The sequence below is a fragment of the Delphinapterus leucas genome, chromosome 3 (assembly GCF_059928025.1).
Source record: "Delphinapterus leucas isolate spDelLeu-1000000601 "Yukka" chromosome 3, BTC_Dleu_Yukka2, whole genome shotgun sequence".
Taxonomy (NCBI): Eukaryota; Metazoa; Chordata; class Mammalia; order Artiodactyla; family Monodontidae; genus Delphinapterus; species Delphinapterus leucas.
The window spans coordinates 163,366,688-163,385,102 of NC_143131.1; the positions used below are offsets into that span (position 1 = coordinate 163,366,688).

Below are 18,415 nucleotides of genomic sequence, written 5' to 3' on the forward strand. Positions count from 1 at the left end.
CACATGTCTTCTGAAAAGGTTTCCTCATTTGCCTCATCCTTCTGGCTTGACTGATGGCTCCCACCCAGCCTAATCACTATCACAAAGCATATGTTGGTTTAGGCAATAACAGACCTTCATAGATCATTTACTGGATTCTCCCTTGACGTAAATTGTTATTTTTCTTTGTTTCTAGCAATAATAATACCAGGCACTGTGTAAAAACTAGCTACCATTGACTGAATGATTGCCAGGTTTTCAAGCACTGAGCTAAAAGCTCAACGTGCATTAACAATGATAATAACATTTGAGACAGACACTGTCACAAGTGCTTTGCAGTCATTAGTAGTAACTCATTTCTTTCTCAAAAAACCCTGTGAAGCAGATACAATCTTCCCAAATTTACAAAACAGAAAAGTGAGGCACGATAATATTCCAGAACATGACAGCATTCACAGAACTGGTTACGTGGTTAAGTTGCGCTGGAGCTGTGATGGAAGCTCTTAAATGTCTTGCCACAATGCTGGAAAGCAGTTATTGTCTTCAGTAGAAAGATACTGAGATCAATTCTCAAAATTCTGAAGTGACTGGCCCTATTTGCATAGTAAAGACTATGTGATAGGCCAAGGACTCTGTCAAAGTAACCAGATTAGGTCCAAGATGGAATCACTCATGCTAAGCCCCACATCAGCAAACCAAAATTTATCTAAGTTTCCCTACCTGGGCTCTCCAAGCAAAGGAAGGCCCAGGTCAACCAACCAATCATGCTTGCCTGCTTACCAAACCCTTATCCAGCTCCTTGTTCCATATAAGGAAAGGAACTCTCATTAACCCATTAGCAAATGACCAGTATATCGTCCTTGACCCTGCTCACTTTGGTCTATAAAAAGCTCTCACCTTGTACTGCTCTTCAGAGCTCCTTTCTACCTGCTAGATTAAACAGTACCCAAGTCATGAATCACTGAATAGAAGTCAACTAGATCAGTAAGTTATCTGTAGAAAATTTTATTTTAACAACTCTACGGCGATCCTTTCCAAATCCATGATCTCAGCTCTTCCACATGCCTCACGAACTTTATATCGTGAGAGAACGCTGTGACCTCAGTTTCCTCAGGAAAGTGACTCCTCTCTGCCTAATCATATCATAAGGGAAACCAGGGCTAGAATCAGTAAATGTTTCCCAACAAATAGAACTAAACAGTAAAGTGTTTTAATCCCAGCACATCATTCATTCTAATCACTATATTCTCAGGGGCAAGTACTCAGCAAGCTGTGTGGGAATGACATGCACTGTTTCCATTAAAGTCATAACAGAATCTGTGCACAACACTCCTTCTCACTCCTTCGAAAACAGCTCCCTTGCTCCTCTTCTAGTGAATATTAGCATCTACAATGTGTTCTGCTTTGCCTCTGCATTCCTGGTCTGAAACTCTTTTCTGGAAAAAAGGCTTACAAAGAGTTCCTGGAAGTAAGAATTATAGACCCCCAGGGTACCTAAGGATAGGAAACTCACAAATTAATCCAATATGTAATTAGCTTTTTCCTTTTTCTCAGAGATAATAAAAATTAAGTGTTCTCACAAATATAGTAACTGAATATCCAAAACAATATTACTGAATCATATTGGCTTAAAATGTACATGATAGAAGACTCACTTGATTTTTGTCATCAATTAAAAGTTATTAAGTATTAAGGAAATTATATTTTATTTTTTTGGTCTGAACATGTTTTATGATTCCTACCTAATCACATCTCCTTCTAAAAAAATTATCTACCTTTTTTAGAGACAAGAGCTAACATGTCCATGTTTTATTTTATAATCATAGCTGATACCTTGTGAGTCATAGTTGTTCGGGTTGGACTAAGGAACTTGAACCCTTGGACTGGCAGAAGGCTGTGCTTTGTGGAGCCTAGTTCAAAAATAGGCTTCACCATTCATATCTTTCCCTGGGAATCTGGAAAGGTGTAATTGAGAGATTAGATAGTTAGAAACGGTAATAAAATAGTTTTTGAATAAAAAGGCAATAATTAATCTCAAACCCTTTACTTCTCGTATGGCAGAATTTTTCAACTTTGGCTCTACTGATATTTGGGGCTAGAAAAAATTTTTTAATTTTTACTTTATATTGGAGTATAGTTGATTAACAATGCTGTGTTAGCTTCAGGTGTACAGCAAAGTGACTCAGTTGTACGTATACATGTATCTACTCTTTAATCGAATTTTTTTTCCCATATAAGTTATTACAGAGTATTGAGCAGAGTTCCTGGTGCTATACAGTAGCTCCTTGTTGGTTATCTATTTTAAATATAGCAGTATTATTATTGTTATTTTTAACGCGGGTTGTTACCTGGTGCATTGAATGATGTTTGGCAGCATCCTTGAACTCTAATGACCAGAAGCCAGTAGAATCTCCTTCTTCAGTCCTGACAATCACAAATGTTTTCTGACATTGTCAAATGTCCCCTATCAAAATCACTTCCAGTTGAGAATCACTGCCTTATGGATCTTGAACCAGTAGATCAATATACATAGAAATCAAAAGGGAAAATTTAACAGCTGTCATTCTGGTAAAGCCAGAATACAGCTTGGAATTTAAAATCAAGACTTCTTTCAGGACTTTCCTGGTGGTCCAGCAGTTAAGACTATGCACTTCCACTGCGGGTTCAATCCCTGGTTGGGGAACTAAGATTCCCCATGCTGCGTGGTGCGGCCAAAAAAGAAAAAAAAAAGGATTTCTTTCTTTCCCTCTGAAGTGAAACTAGTGAGAAACAGAAAGAACAAGAGAATGAGAATAAGAACGAGTGGTAAATTCTTGGCAGCCCAGGTCCCAATTCCCTCAATCATATTAGTTACATATTCCCAAATGAAGGAGTTGCTCTGAGGAGAAAAGAGGAAAATGCTTTCCTTACCCCAACAGAGGCAAGGCTTCCTATGTTATACATGAGATTAAAATACAAGTTAGAGAAAAAAATGTGTGCTGTAGAAAGGGGACAAAGATAATCTAGGAGAAGTAACCTACGCAAATAGGCAAGCTGGACAATGAAGATGTAGAAAACCAGCGTCAGCAGATAAGTTCCAGAGGTTGGAATGGGGAATACAGCAGATGGACACAGAGCACCAAAGACTCAGAGAGGGAGCAAAATATTTCTCTCTACGCCTAAGCTTCCAGGTCCAGTCAGAGTCCATATGTAATTATAACAACCATTTGTCCACTGCAATAATCTGACTGAATTCTTCCTCGTAACCAAATGAGCCAGATTCAAACACTGATACTGCTATCATTTGTATGAAAAGAAGAGTAACTAGTCAATAATGTCAATCCAAATCTGAACCCATGTCATTTTTTTAAAAATTCAATTTTAATAACTAAAAGGCAGGCTTGATTTTTTCGTGGATTTTTTTTTTTTTTTTTTTTGTAGTATGCCGGCCTCTCACTGCTGTGGCCTCTCCCGTTGCAGAGCACAGGCTCCGGACGCGCAGGCTCAGCGGCCACAGCTCACGAGCCCAGCCGCTCCGCGGCATGTGGGATCCTCCCGGACTGGGGCACGAACCCGCGTCCCCTGCATCGGGAGGCAGACTCCCAACCACTGCGCCACCAGGGAAGCCCTTTTTCGTGCATTTTTAAAGCAGTTTTGAGAGAGAAAGAAAAAGATAAATGGCATTTTGCATCTTTCCTGGCATCCCAAGACCTTAAACAGCTTAAGACTAGGAGATAACTTCCTTTCCTCTACTGATTTTTCCCTTTTAGTTAGGTGCCTTTATAATAAGTTCAGTTATCTTTCTCTATTATATTTTTGTGAAAACTGCTTTTCTCTGCCAGAGATTGTATCTACTTCCTACATCCTTAAGAGATTCTATTTTCTTCTACAATTTTCAGTTCCTCAGAGTGCCTTTTCTAAATTTTCTAAATGTAGCACTGTAATCAAGGTTTCTAACTGTAAAAAAACAAAAACACAACAACAACAAACAGGCCTCAAGTTTCATATTTTTAGAACAATGACCAGGTGTTACTATGAAAAACCAGTTTCAGTTTGTCACTGATAAGACAAACTAAACTAAGAGGACTTTTTTCTTTACCCTCCCAAATGCATTAAATGTACTATCCTCACCTCTATTTTTTTTCTTCCTTGCATTGCTTAATTCACCTTTTATGATGGCAAGCATCAGGCAGGTCTTAAAAAAAAAAAAAAACAACTTCATCGTTTGCTATCATACGCCTTAAACAATGAGTCATCTAAAGAAGTGAACATTCTTGTTATTTCAAATCATTACTGAAAATTAGAAGCAAATGAAGCTAGAATATAAGTCTCAGAATTTTAAAAACTTGAGAAACATTAAAGAAAACGCAGTTCATCTCCCACTGTAGCTGGAACAAATAAACCCCAGAAAACTTTGCTCAAGGCCAAACAATAAGTAGGTCTGAGAGTTGAACCTAGATCATTTTACTCTAAATACTGTTCACCACTCTCTGGCCCTACCATTATAACACACTGTCTCTATGTCTTTCTCTACTGTGTCATATGTAGTCACCATGTAACTAAAAAGTATACTGAGGATTTAAGTTTTCTATCAGGTAGGTTCACATTGAACCACCCTAGGCATTATGAGGGGAAAAATAGAAGCTAATATTTATTATCCACTCTGTGCCAGGCATTTGGCTAAGGAAACTGTATGCAAGCATCCCATTTAATCACCAAAATGTTTGCAATCTATGAAGTAGGCACCAAGGCAGTCTTACTCAGGGTTCAGCTGTAGAGCATAGAATCTTTCCTAGATACCTGAAGTAGAAAAGCTTATAATTAGAGAGAAGGGAAGCAACAGACCCTAGACTGAGGTTCTGGCCACACCAGGCTGCCACAACAGCTACTGCCTCTGCAATGGTGAGGAAGCAGATTCTCAAATCAGGAAACACCGCTGAAGCTGGTGACTCCAGCAACTGAGAACCTCTGCCACCATCTGCACCAGAAAATTCCAAATCCATGACCCCGTGAGAATGTGTGACTTGCAGAACTAAAATCACATCCAGAACCATAGCTGTAAAGGAGCTGGGGAACATCCTGAAGAGACTGGAAAGGGAAGAAGTATAGGAAGGCACACAAGAAAGCAGTGGGAGTGGATACTGCAAAAGCCAATATAAACAAATTTACAGAAAACTCCAAATGCCTTCTGAACAATTTCTGATCCTCAGGATCAAAATCCCAAAAAGTATACTAACATCACTTTTATAATAAAATAATGAAAATTAATTTGAAGACAATATTAGATTGAAAGTCACTGTAGGAGAGAAAGGGTTTCCTAAAAGAAAATTGTAATCTGGAAAAAAAAAAAGAAGGAAGTGTTTCTTTTCTGAGTTAATGTCATGTTAATATAAGTGTAACTTCTAGAAGTAACTTGTAATTACAATCATTTATTTTATTTATTATTTTCTGCTTTTACTAAAATGAATTTAGTACATGGTTAGGTTTTGGATAGCTGCCATCCACACTAAAATGAACAGTAATGAAACTTGCTATTAGTGCTTTTAAGAGCATGCTAATGTTACTCATTAAACACTGGATGGATTGTTTCTCAGCCCATGTTCCATGGTGGCTGCATTTGATTATGTATATGTTGGCCGAAATGCTGGCAAATGACATGGACTGTCCTCCCAGAACACGCATGGAAATGAAATGTGTGCATCCTGAGGCGAGCTGGGTGAGAAAAGTTCGGCACTTAATGAAATCAACAAAGAGCCTGTTTGTCAAGGGTGACTTGAAGTGTGTGTAAATGATCCTTGCCTCCATAAGCACGATGAGGTGATTTTACCATCAATGATTTTAGGTGATTAAACACCTCTGGTCTGCTGCTCCCATTAAGGGAGATTATTCTTACTTTCATCCTTGCAACAAAGCTAAGGTTTATGCTTTATTAGGGAGTCTGTGGTGACTAGATGTGTCATTATCTGTCCTACCATCCACCACTGGGTTTAGAATTTTTACTTCAAAATGACCACCATTCACTCTTTCAGATTCCTTCTAGTTTACTATTTAATGTGTGCTTGTTCTGCACTATTCTCGATGGAGCTCATGCTGTTTATGTTTCCAGAGCTTCTTAAGACTCATCCTTGAATAAAGATTAGGAAAAAGTCATTTGCGTTTCCTCCAAAGAACAGCTATTAGATGGGTAATGGATCCTGGAGCTCAGATTATTAAATATTCAACTGTCCTTCTGGATCATCAGGAGGTGCATATCCCAGTTTGACAGGGACAAAGTTAGCCTATAAAAGGACCCAATTTCTCTGGTTAAGGGCTGTGAATCCCATTTTATAGGGTATGCAAGAATGATCAATGATTTTATTTTTATTTAATCAAATTATATTCAGCCTCAAAAGCCTAATGGGCTGCTAGGAAATTCTGATCTCTGCCATTGCTGGGTGTATCACCTTCAGGGTTCACCCATAATTTAGGACATTCTAGAGAAAGAGCTTCATCTTGCAGTCTTCTGTGGCCACAGCAGAAATCCTCATTATGCAAGTCTATAATCTAAAAGCTATTTGATTTTACGCCATGTATGTACCTGGGGATGTACGCTGTGACTAAGAGCCTCTAGAATCTCACCTTCAAACTGCTTCCCATTCCTTCCAAAATCCTGTCACCATCAATGTGCATCCTCCAAAATTCCAATCCTAAACATAGGCACTTAGTATCATCTTTCCAGGATGCTCAGCCTTTAAAGATCAAAACCCAGGAGAGGAATATATCTTCCAGGAAATTTCTGCAAGTTAGCACTGAAATACAAGCCTGCCCTGAGACAAAAGAGCATAAAAGGTGCTAAGATACTTTTGTGAAATGTGGCTGGGGAGGATTCAGACGAGGAGAAAACAATTAAGAAGAATTATTTCCATAAATTATTCTGAATACTTACTGTGTGCCAGGCACTGTTTTAAGTGCTATATTTGAATGGTGTTTTACTAAGCTCTCAAGATAAGTCCCAAGTGAGGATTAAATGAAGCATCACTAATACATGCCAAACAACTATTTTAAGCACATTCGAAATATCATTACCTCATATAATCACATAACAACTCTATCAGGTGGGAACTACTGTTATCACCAAATGAAGGACTAAGGCATAGAAAGATAAGTAAGGTGCTGAAAAGGGGTCACTGGACCTGTATGGAAGAATGTTTTTTAAACGGGACATTGGCCTTAAGCACTTAGAAATCTAGGATAAGCATTTTAAAGTTATTCCAAACAGGGCTACATGAATGGCCAGAGTGGACAGCTTCTCTGTGCCAAAAGATACATAATCATAGATCAAAAAACAATTACCACTTTCAGTGTGTAAGATATTTTAACAGCTATTTTGTTCTAACAGTTATTAAAGTGAATATAGAACTGACTTATATCAGTGGTTTCACTTTTCATACTTAATTACCCAGTTACCCTTATAAAGCACTAAAGAAAATATGGGGGAGTCAAGATGGCAGACTAGGAGGGCATGAAATTCGCATCTTGGCACAACTAGGGCACCTACCAGGCACCGGTAGGGGACCACGGACGCCTAAGGGGACGGGAGGAACCCCCAGCAACCAAGTACGACATGGGGCACGGGGAGAGTGAGTGGGGAGGAGAAGTGGAGGTGGGACTGGACTGGCGCCCCTGAGGGGCAGCTGGGGGAGAGGAAGAGATCCCACACCTGGAGGGGGAAATTGGGGGACCACTGGGAGGGCAGCGGATCAAAAGGGAGGGTGGCTAGGTTTCCCCTACTCTCTTGGGCCCCAGAAGCCTGATGAAATCCCGGACCTGATCCTCTGCCCACCTAAACCCCTCCAGCTGCGTGGGTCCTGAGGGAGTGGGAGGGAGGAAAGGGGGATCAAAAGTAAAGGCCAGACCTCTGGGACCTGCACCCCTGAGGGGCAAATGGGTGGGGGTAGGAGTTCCTACACTCAGTGGGACCAGCCCACAGTTAGGGTCCAGCGGCGACTGTGGAGACCCTGGGGGAGACCATGGGGGAGGGCGTGGAGGAACAGAAAGGAACACGGCCAGCGCTTTCGCTGCCCACTTAGGCACCGGGGAGCCTGTTGGGCTCCCAGGCCTAATCCTCTGCCCTGGGAGCCTCCCTCCTACCAGGTAGAGCCCAAGCCCTGCCCCTACACCCCCACCCAGGGCCCCACCTCTACACCCGGAGACCCCTTCTGAGACCCCCTCCAAACACCCTGGGCCTAAACCCCGCACACACACCCTCACCCATGGCCCTACCTCCAAACTCCCGAAATCCACACTCCAGAGAACCCCTTTGGATGTGCTGCCTCTCCCATTCCGTGTAGGTCCTAGGCAGAGGCCCCACCACACACTTGAATGTTGCCCAGCCTAGTGCCCACACCCAAGGCCTTTTCTGGCTGTGTGGGTCCTGAGTCTAGGCCCCGCCCGACACTCAAACGTCACCACCCTGGCTAGGCCTTGCCCAACCCTAAACCCTGCCCCTGCCTAAGTTCCACCCCCCCACCTAAACTCCACCCCCAAGAGCCAAGGCCTTTTTTGTTTTTTTTCCTTTTCTCTTCTTTTAGGTTGGGGTGCTGTTTTACCTTCTTCTTGATAATTCATTAATATAATTATTTTTTTCTAATAAACCTTTTATTTTTCTAATTTTATTTTATTCTCTATACTTTGTTATTGTTCTGCTCCTTTTGGGTTGTTCCCCCCCACCACTTTTTTTTCTTGTTTCTGGTGTGGTTTTGTTTTCCCTTGTTGCAGTTGCAGTTGTTTCAATTATATTTTTATTTTTCCTAATACATTTTTTATTGTTCTAATTTTATATTTATTCTTTGTTATTGTACTGCTCCTTTTATTCTTTTTTATTCTTTTTTTTTAATGATGCTATGCAGCTTGCAGGTTCTTGGTTCCCAGGCCAGAGGTCAGGCCCGAGCTCCTGTGGTGGGAGCACCAAGTCCAAGCTGCTGGACTAACAAAGAACCTCAGATGCCAGGAAATATTAATTGAGGTGAGGCCTCCTGGAGGTCCTCATCTCGGCACCAAGGTCCGGCTCTACCTAACTTCCTGCAAACTCCATTGAAGGAAGCCTCAGGCCAAACAACCAGTAAGACAGGAATACAGCCCCTCCCATCAAAAAAAAAATGAAACAACAAAAATTATGTTACAGATGAAGGAGCAAGGTAAAATCCTGCAAGACCAAATAAATAAAGACAAAATATGCAACCTACCTGAAAAGGAATTCAGAGTAAGGACAGTAAAGATGATCCAAAATCTCAGAAACAGAATGGAGAAAAACACAAACATTTAACAAGGATCTAAAGGAACTGAAGAGCAAACAAACAGTGATGAACAATGTAATAACTGATATTAAAAATACTATAGAAGGAATCAATAGCAGAATAACTGAGGCAGAAGAATGGATGAATGAGCTGGAAGATAAAATGGTGAAAACAACTGCCAGGGAGAAGAATAAAGAAAAAAAAATGAAAAGAACTGAGAACAGTCTCAGAGACTTCTGGGACAACCTTAAACACACCAACATTCGAATTATAGTGGTCGCAGAAGAAAAAGAGAAAAAGAAAGGGTCTGAGAAAATATTTGAAGAGATTAGAGTCAAAAACTTCCCTAACAAGGGAAAGGAAATAGTCAATCAAGTCCAGGAAGTGCAGAGAGTTCCATACAGGAAAAACCCAAAGAGAAACACACCAAGACACATATTAATCAAACTATCAAAAATTAAATACAAAGAAAAATATTAAAAGCAGTAATGGAAAAGCAACAAATATCACACAAGGGAATCCCCATAAGGTTAACAGCTGATCTTTCAGCAGAAACTCTGCAAGCCAGAAGCGAATGGCAGGACATATTTAAAGTGATGAAAGGGAAAAACCTACAACCAACATAACTCTACCCAGCAAGGATCTCATTCAGATTTGACAGAGAAATTAAAACCTTTACAGACATGCAAAAGCTAAGAGAATTTAGCACCATCAAACCAGCTTTACAACAAATGATAAAGGAACTTCTCTAGGCAGGAAACACAAGAGAAGGAAAAGGCCTACAATAATAAACCCAAAACAATTAAGAAAATGGTAATAGGAACATACATATCAATAATTACCATAAATGTAAATGGATTAAATGCTCCAACAAAAAGACACAGACTGGCTGAATGGATACAAAAACAAGACCCATATTTATGCTGTCTACAAGAGACCCACTTCAGACCTAGGGACACATACTGACTGAAAGTGAGGGAATGGAAAAAGATATTCCATGCAAATGGAAATCAAAAGAAAGCTGGAGTAGCAATTCTCATATCAGACAAAAGAGACTTTAAAACAAAGACAAGAGACAAAGAAGGACACTACATGATGATCAAGGGATCAACCCAAGTAAAATATATAACAATTGTAAATATTTATGCACCCAACAAAGGAGCACCTCAATACATAAAGCAAATACTAACAGCCATAAAAGGGGAAATCGACAGTAACACAATCATAGGAGGGGACTTTAACACTCCACTTTCACCAATGGACAGATCATCCAAAATGAAAATAAATAACGAAACACAAGCTTTAAATGATACATTAAACAAGATGGACCTAATTGATATTTATAGGACATTCCATTCAAAAACAAGAGAATAAACATTCTTCTCAAGTGCTCATGGAACATTCTCCAGGATAGATCATATCTTGGGTCACAAATCGAGCCTTGGTAAATTTAAGAACATTCAAATTGTATCAAGTATCTTTTCCAGCTACAACGCTATGAGACTAAATATCAATTGCAGGAAAAAATGTGCAAAAAATACAGACACATGGACGCTAAACAATACACTACTAAATAACCAAGATATCACTGAAGAAATCAAAGAGGAAATAAAAAAATACCTTGAAACAAATGACAATGAAAACATGATGACACAAAAACCTATGGGATGCAGCAAAATCAGTTCTAAGAGCGAAGTTTCTATCAATACAACCCTACCTTAAAAAACAAGAAACATCTCAAATAAACAACCTACATGTAAATGAATGAAATTAGAACACTCCCTAAAACCATACACAAAAATAAACTCAAAATGGATTAAAGACCTAAGTGTAAGACCAGACACCATCAAACTCGTAGAGGAAAACATAGGCAGAACACTCTATGACATAAATCACAGCAAGATCCCTTTTGACCCACCTCCTAGAGAAATGGAAATAAAAACGAAAATAAACCAATGGGACCTAATGAAACTTCAAAGCTTTTGCACAGCAAAGGAAAACATAAACAAGACGAAAAGACAACCCTCAGAATGGGAGAAAATATTTGCAAATGAAGCAACTGACAAAGGATTAATCTCCAAATCATACAAACAACTCATGCAGCTCAATATCAAAAAAATAAGCAACCCAATCCAAAAATAGGCAGAAGACCTAAATAGACATTTCTCCAAAGAAGATATACAGATTGACAACAAACACATGAAAGGATGCTCAACATCACTAATCATTAGAGAAATGCAAATCAAAACCACAAGGAGGTATCACATCACACTGGTCAGAATGGCCATCATCAAAAAATCTACAAACAATAAATGCTGGAGAGGGTGTGCAGAAAAGGGAATCCTCTTGTACTGTTGGTGGGAATGTAAATTGATACAGCCACTGTGGAGAACAGTATGGAGGTTCCTTAAAAAACTAAAAATAGAACTACCATACAACCCAGCAATCCCACTACTGGGTATATACCCTGAGAAAACCATAATTCAAAAAGAGTCATGTACCAAAATGTTCATTGCAGCTCTATTTACAATAGTGAGGATATGGAAACAACCTAAGTGTCCATCAACAGATGAATGGATAAAGAAGATGTGACACATATATATATACATGGACTATTAATCCACCATAAAAAGGAATGAAATTGAGTTATTTGTAGTGAGGTGGATGGACCTAGAATCCGTCATGCAGAGTGAAGCAAGTCAGAAAGAGAAAAACAAATACCGTACGCTAACACATGTATATGGAATTTTAAAAAGCCGTACTGATGAACCTAGTGGCAGGGCAGGAATAAAGATGTAGACGTAGAGAACGGATTTGAGGGCACAGGGGAGGGGGCAGGCGATGCTGGGATGAAGTGAAAGAGTAGCACTGACATATATACACTACCAAACGTAAAATGGATGGCTAGTAGGAAGCTGCTGCATAGCACAAGGAGGTCAGCTTTGTGCTTTGTGACGACCTAGAGGGGTGGGATAGGGAGGGTGGGAGGGAGGCTCAAGACGGAGGGGATATGGGGATATATGTATACATATAGCTGATTCACTTTGTTGTACAGCAGAAACTAACACAACATTGTAAAGCATTTATACTCCAATAAACATGTGAAAAAAAAAGAAAATATGGGGCAATCTAAATAAATTATGTAAATTACAGGTTGCACAGGGATTTGGAGAAAACAATGGCAGTGGTACACAATCCCTGTATTTCAGACAATTCTGCTCTTGGTATCGGTAGGCAGGAGTGTTAGGTATGTGAAAACATGATGGAAGAACACATGCTAGCATGTAAAGGAGGCCAGGATTCCTCCCTGTGAATGGAGGTGTTCAGAGACATTACTATACACTCACATGAGGCATATTCAGGAAAAGGGAGATTGCTTTGGCCAAAACAGAGTCAGTAAACCAGAAGCAAACTGCAACTGATCCTAACAAAGTGAACAGTAATGGTGGAAATATCAGCAGAGGCTAAATTATGAGGAGCTTTGAATATTAACTTTAGACTTGCTTATATAGTTACAAACGCTCAGGGTATATGTCATTTTTTTCTTTCAATGTTGCATATAAAAGTGATACAAGCTCCTAATGAAAATTTCAATCAGTAATTAAATGTATAAATTTTTAAAAATCTATTTACATTTATTTCTAAGAGGTAACTGTTCTAATAAAATAGGGTATATCCTTCCAAACTTTGTCTGTACATACACATGTACATATGTAAACACATACTTATTTTCTCAAGTAAATTGTGTATCTACTCTAAAATCCCTTATAGCTTGCTTTCTTATTTGACAATCCATCTTGGGGATTTTTCTATGTTAAGCCAGGTAGATTTATCTCTTTTAATAGTTACATAGTATTCTACTTTGCAGATACAGCATTATTGATTCAACCAAGCCCCTGTTGATTGGCATTTGAGTTCACTGATGATTTTGAATAGACAACAAAAACTTTAAAGAAAAGGAACTGTTTAAATATAACCATTAAAATATCTCACATACTAAGAGTGGTAATTGTTCTTTGATCTAGAATAAAACATCCTATTGCACAGATGAGCTGTCCACTCTGAACATCCATACAGACTTGTATAGAATAATGTTAAAAATTTAAAGCAATGTGCCAGAAGATGATTTACAGAAGAAATCTTTAACTTTTTTCTAATCATAGATTTCCTCTAAAAATCAGATCAAAATCTGATTGTAGTATTTTGCATTCAACGTCAGGGGCTGAACCTTTGAAATTTGTAAGTGGAGAACATCATGTATTATATAGAGCCAGGACTCCAGATAGTGAAAATAGCTGATTATTGCAAGTGCTTAATTATGGTAGCAACAATTAGAATAAGGGGGAAAAGACTGATGAGATATCAAGGAAAACTATCAATACAGCTTGATAACTAATTGCACAAGAAGAGTAAAGGGGAGTGTATACTTAAAAGTGGTTTCAAGGTTCTGATTTGGGGTGAAATAATGATGGTTTTAATTGTCACTTGACAACTTTTTCACATCAGAAAGAAGATAGAAAGAAAGACAGAGAGACAGGAAAAGGAAGGAAGGGTGGGAGGAAGGGAGGGAGGGAAGGAGGAAGGAAGGGAGGGAGGAAGAAAGGGAAAGAAAGAAAGAAAGAAAGAAAAAGAAAGAAAGAAAGAAAGAAAGAAAGAAAGAAAGAAAGAAAGAAAGAAAGAAGGGAGGGAGGGAGGGAGGGAGGGAGGAAGGAAGGAAGGAAGGAAGGAAGGAAGGAAGGAAGGAAGGAAGGAAAGAAAAGAATACCTCTAATGTCACTTGGTCAAGAAAAGTGGGAAATGTAGTTACATGATTAAGGCAAATTCATATGAAAAGAACCAGGACCCTACAAGAATCTGATACAAAGGGGTAATACTACTACACTGAATGGAAAGACTTTCCTTCCAAGGAGACACTTTTATTTCCCTAAAATATCAAGATGCAATAGAATCCTCTTCTAACAAGTACTGTGAACCATTAGGTTTCAGGGAAGTCAAACAAAGACAGTCCTACAAACAAAACCTGCATTCTTTGAAGGAAGTGTAAATTGAGACAAGCTGAAAAGAAACCATTTCACTGATCTCAGGGTATCAATTCACAGGTAATGATCAATAACTGGCCACCCTAGTTGATCTGTAAATCAAAGCTGTACCACACAGCACTCCATTGCTCTTCATCAGCATTTTTATACATTATAATGCAACTTTTACTCTGTGCTTTCAATAATCAAATCTGCTGATATGAGATCTGGTTGCAGTTTCTAAGAACAGAAACCCATGGTGGTTCTAAATTATTAAATGCAATTTTAAAATGCAAAATGTTCATTTTTCTTCATCCAAAAAAACCCTTACATACCGTGTTGATAGCAAAATGGATGGTATTAAAGTTACAAACTAATGATTAAAATCACAAAAGCAGATAGAATGGACCTGATTCTGGTTGTTATGAGGAGAATGTTAAGGAGATGGGGCATGGAGGGCTTTAGAGTTTATGGCTCATCACCATTTGTTGGAAACAAGCAATCAATAGGATATATGACTCTGACAAAGATGGGAAACATTTTGAGCCATTATTTTCACCCTCTCTCACAGATGAACGGGATATGAGCAAAGAAGTGTGGGCCTGTATATTTTCCAATGACTTACAAATTTAATAAAAAAGAAAGAACATCCATTGATCCTTTTTATGGGTCCTAAAGTATGGATGTTCATAGAAAGAATTGTAAGAAATAAAGCATCACATCTTTACTCACTACTTTAACTGCATGCTTCTAATGGCACATTTGTTTGAATCAATTTTTAGACTGCTATTCCTTTTAGTAGTATTTCCCTCCCTCACTAGCAAGATTCACTATGGAAAAATATTAACTATTTCTCAAGTATGTGCTATATTATAGCATGAAAAGTCTCCAAAGGTGTTTTGGGGGGTAGAAATTGGTTTAAACCCAGCATGTCTTATCCTATCGAATTGCTCTTCCTTACCTCCCGCTAACTCATAAAGTCAGCAATGAGGTAATAAGAGCTGCACCCAGAAAGCTTTCTCCCCAAACTGTCATTAGGCTATCTAGTAGAGCAGGTCATATGGTACATGTCCTCACATCTTTTGGAGACAACTATTAAAATACCCTCAGAACAAAAGAAATAGGCTTGTGTTTTGAGAGCAATCTTTTGTTTGAGATTAAATTACAGAACCCACGCAGTAAAGGCAATTTCAGTGTAAGCAAACTTAAGTTTGGTGACCTTTTCCAGGTGTCTGAGGTACCACAGGGCACTTCTGATAGCTGGGGCAGGGGGCGGGGGCAGGTCAATGTAATACTGTGATGCTAGAGAACTGTCCACAATACCGCCCTTTCTTCTGACACCATCTAAATAGTCTGGGCATTTCCCTAATCACCCTCACTTTTGACACAAATTACAAGTTCAGAGATCCCCAAGACCACCCGCAAGTTCGATAATTTTCTAGAAAAACGGACAAATATCACTGAAAGCTATTATACTCATGGCTATAGCCTATTACAATGAAAGAATACCAATTAAAATCAGACAAAGGAAAAAATGCAATTGGTAGACTTTAGAAGGTCTCCAAACACGGATCATCCAGCTGTCCTTTCCTGGTGAAGTCATGGACAGTGTTAACTCCTCTCATCAATGACGTGTGCTAATAGACATGAAGAATTTGCATTCAGGAAAGCTCACCTAAGCTTTGGTTTCTAGAGTTTTAACTGGAGCTTAGTCACAGACCCAGTTGACTGCCTTCTGGAGGAGTTGGTCGGGGTTATTCTATAAAGACATTATTAAGAAACTGACAAAATTGAAAGATGCACTGTAGATTAAAGGATTATATTCATGTAAATTTATAAAGTTGATAACTGTACTATGATGTGAAAATGTAAGAGGATAACCCTATTCTTAGGAAACACACACTGACATATTTAGCGATAAAGGGTCAAACTATTATACATGTGTAACTTACCCTAAAATAGCTCAAAATATTATGTGCATATGTATACATGTATATATATAATTACATATATACTCTGTGTGTTTATATAGAGACGCATATATACATATATGTGTGTATATATGTGAGTGATCAGTCTGTTCAAATAATCTATTTCTTCCTGATTCAGTTTTGGTGGACTGTAAATGTTTAGAATTTTGTCCATTTCTTCAAGGCTCTCCAATTGTTGGCATACAATTGTTCATAGTATTCTCCTATGGTTTATGTAGTTCTGTGGTATTGGTTATTGTTTCTCCTTTTTCATTTTTTATTTTGTTTATTTGGATTATTTATCTTTTCTTCTTGGTGAGCCTGCCCAGAAGTTGGTCAATTTTGTTTACCCTTTCAAAGAAACAGCTATTGGTTTTATTGATTTCTTTTTCTATTGTTTTTAAATATCTTTTATTTCCTCTGATTTTTATTATTTCCTTCTTTCTGCTAAATTTAAGTTTTGTTTGTTCTTCTTTTTCTAATTATTTTAGGAGGTAGGTTAGGTTGTTTATTTGAGATTTTGCTTGTTTTCTGAGGAAGACCTGTATCACTATGAACATCCATCTAAGAACTGCGTTTGCTGCATTCCGTAAATTTTTGTATGGTTGTGTATTCACTGTCATTTATCTCAAGGTATTGTGAAATTTAGTCTTTGGTTTCATCGTTGGCCCTTTGGTCTTTTAGTAGCATGTTGTTTAGTTTCCATGTAATCATTTTGTTTTGTTTTCTCATTTACTTTTCTGTGGTTGATTTCTAGCTTCATGTCACTGTGGTAAAAAAAATGCTTGAAATAATTTCTATACTCTTAAATTGGCTGAGGTTTTTTCTGTGCCCTAGTATGTGGTCAGTCCTAGAAAATGTTCCATGTGCACTTGAAAACAATGTGTATTCTGCTTTTTTTTGGATGTAATGTTCCAAAAATATCAGTTAAGTCTAATTGTTCTATTGCATCATTTAGGATCTCTGTTGCCATATTGATTTTCTGTCTAGAAGTTCTGCCACTGATGTGAGTGGGGTGTTAAAGTCTCCTACTATTATTGTATTTCCATCAATTTCTCCCTTTATATCAGTTAGTATTTGTTTTATGTATTTGGGTGCTCCTATATTGGGTACATATATATATATATGTTGACAAGTGTAATATCCTCTTCTTGTACTGATCCTTTTATCACTATATAGTGTCCTTCTTTTTCTTTCTTAATGGCCTTTGTTTCGAAGTTTATTTTGTATCATATGAGTATTTCAACCCCCAATTTATCGTTTCCATTTGCATGAAGTATCTTTTTCCATCCCCTCACTTTCAATCTATGTGTGATCTTTGACCTAAAGTGGATCTCTTGTAGGGAGACTATTGTAGGCTCTTATTTTTTTTAATGCAATCTGTTACCCTATGTCTTTTGATTGGAATGCTTAGTCCATTGACATCTAAGGTGATTATTGATAGATATGTATTTATTGCCATTTTAAACCTTGCTTTCCAGTTGATTCTGTATTTCTTTGTTTCTTTTTTCTTTTGTACTTTGATGCCTTCCTTTTGTATTATGTTTGTGTTTTTTTTGGTTTCTGTGCACCTATTACATGTTTTTGATTTGTGGCTACACTGTTTTTCAAAAATGTTAACCCCTTGCTATATCTACTTGCTTTAGACTGATAGTCATATAGGCTCCAACACATTCTGAAAAAAACCCCTACATTTTCTTACTCTCCTCCCCAACATTTTATGAGTTTGATGTCCTCTTTTAAATTTTCATGTTTATCATCTTGCTGTTCATTGTGGTTACCATTGCTTTCACAAATTTTTTTTTGATTTTTTTCTTTTTTTACCATACAACCCAGCAATCCCACTACTGGGTATATACCCTGAGAAAACCATAATTCAAAAAGAGTCATGTACCAAAATGTTCATTGCAGCTCTATTTACAATAGTGAGGATATGGAAGCAACCTAAGTGTCCATCAACAGATGAATGGATAAAGAAGATGTGACACATATATATATATACATGGACTATTAATCCACCATAAAAAGGAATGAAATTGAGTTATTTGTAGTGAGGTGGATGGACCTAGAATCCGTCATGCAGAGTGAAGCAAGTCAGAAAGAGAAAAACAAATACCGTACGCTAACACATGTATATGGAATTTTAAAAAGCCGTACTGATGAACCTAGTGGCAGGGCAGGAATAAAGATGTAG

The 18,415-nt window shown here is 38.1% G+C and overlaps 1 long non-coding RNA gene across 1 annotated transcript in view; it reads right to left on the minus strand.

Moving 5' to 3' along the window:
* The window catches only part of LOC149749924 (uncharacterized), a 121,018-nt gene extending 102,830 nt beyond the window's left edge, over positions 1-18,188 (minus strand). Inside the window, exons 1-4 of the long non-coding RNA XR_016392875.1 lie at positions 8,221-18,188; positions 6,577-6,764; positions 2,328-2,738; positions 1,813-1,934 (exon numbers count right to left, since the gene is read on the minus strand). This is a non-coding gene — a long non-coding RNA (uncharacterized LOC149749924). The remainder of the gene's footprint in view (positions 1-1,812; positions 1,935-2,327; positions 2,739-6,576; positions 6,765-8,220) is intronic.
* Between the last annotated feature and the right edge of the window lie 227 nt (positions 18,189-18,415).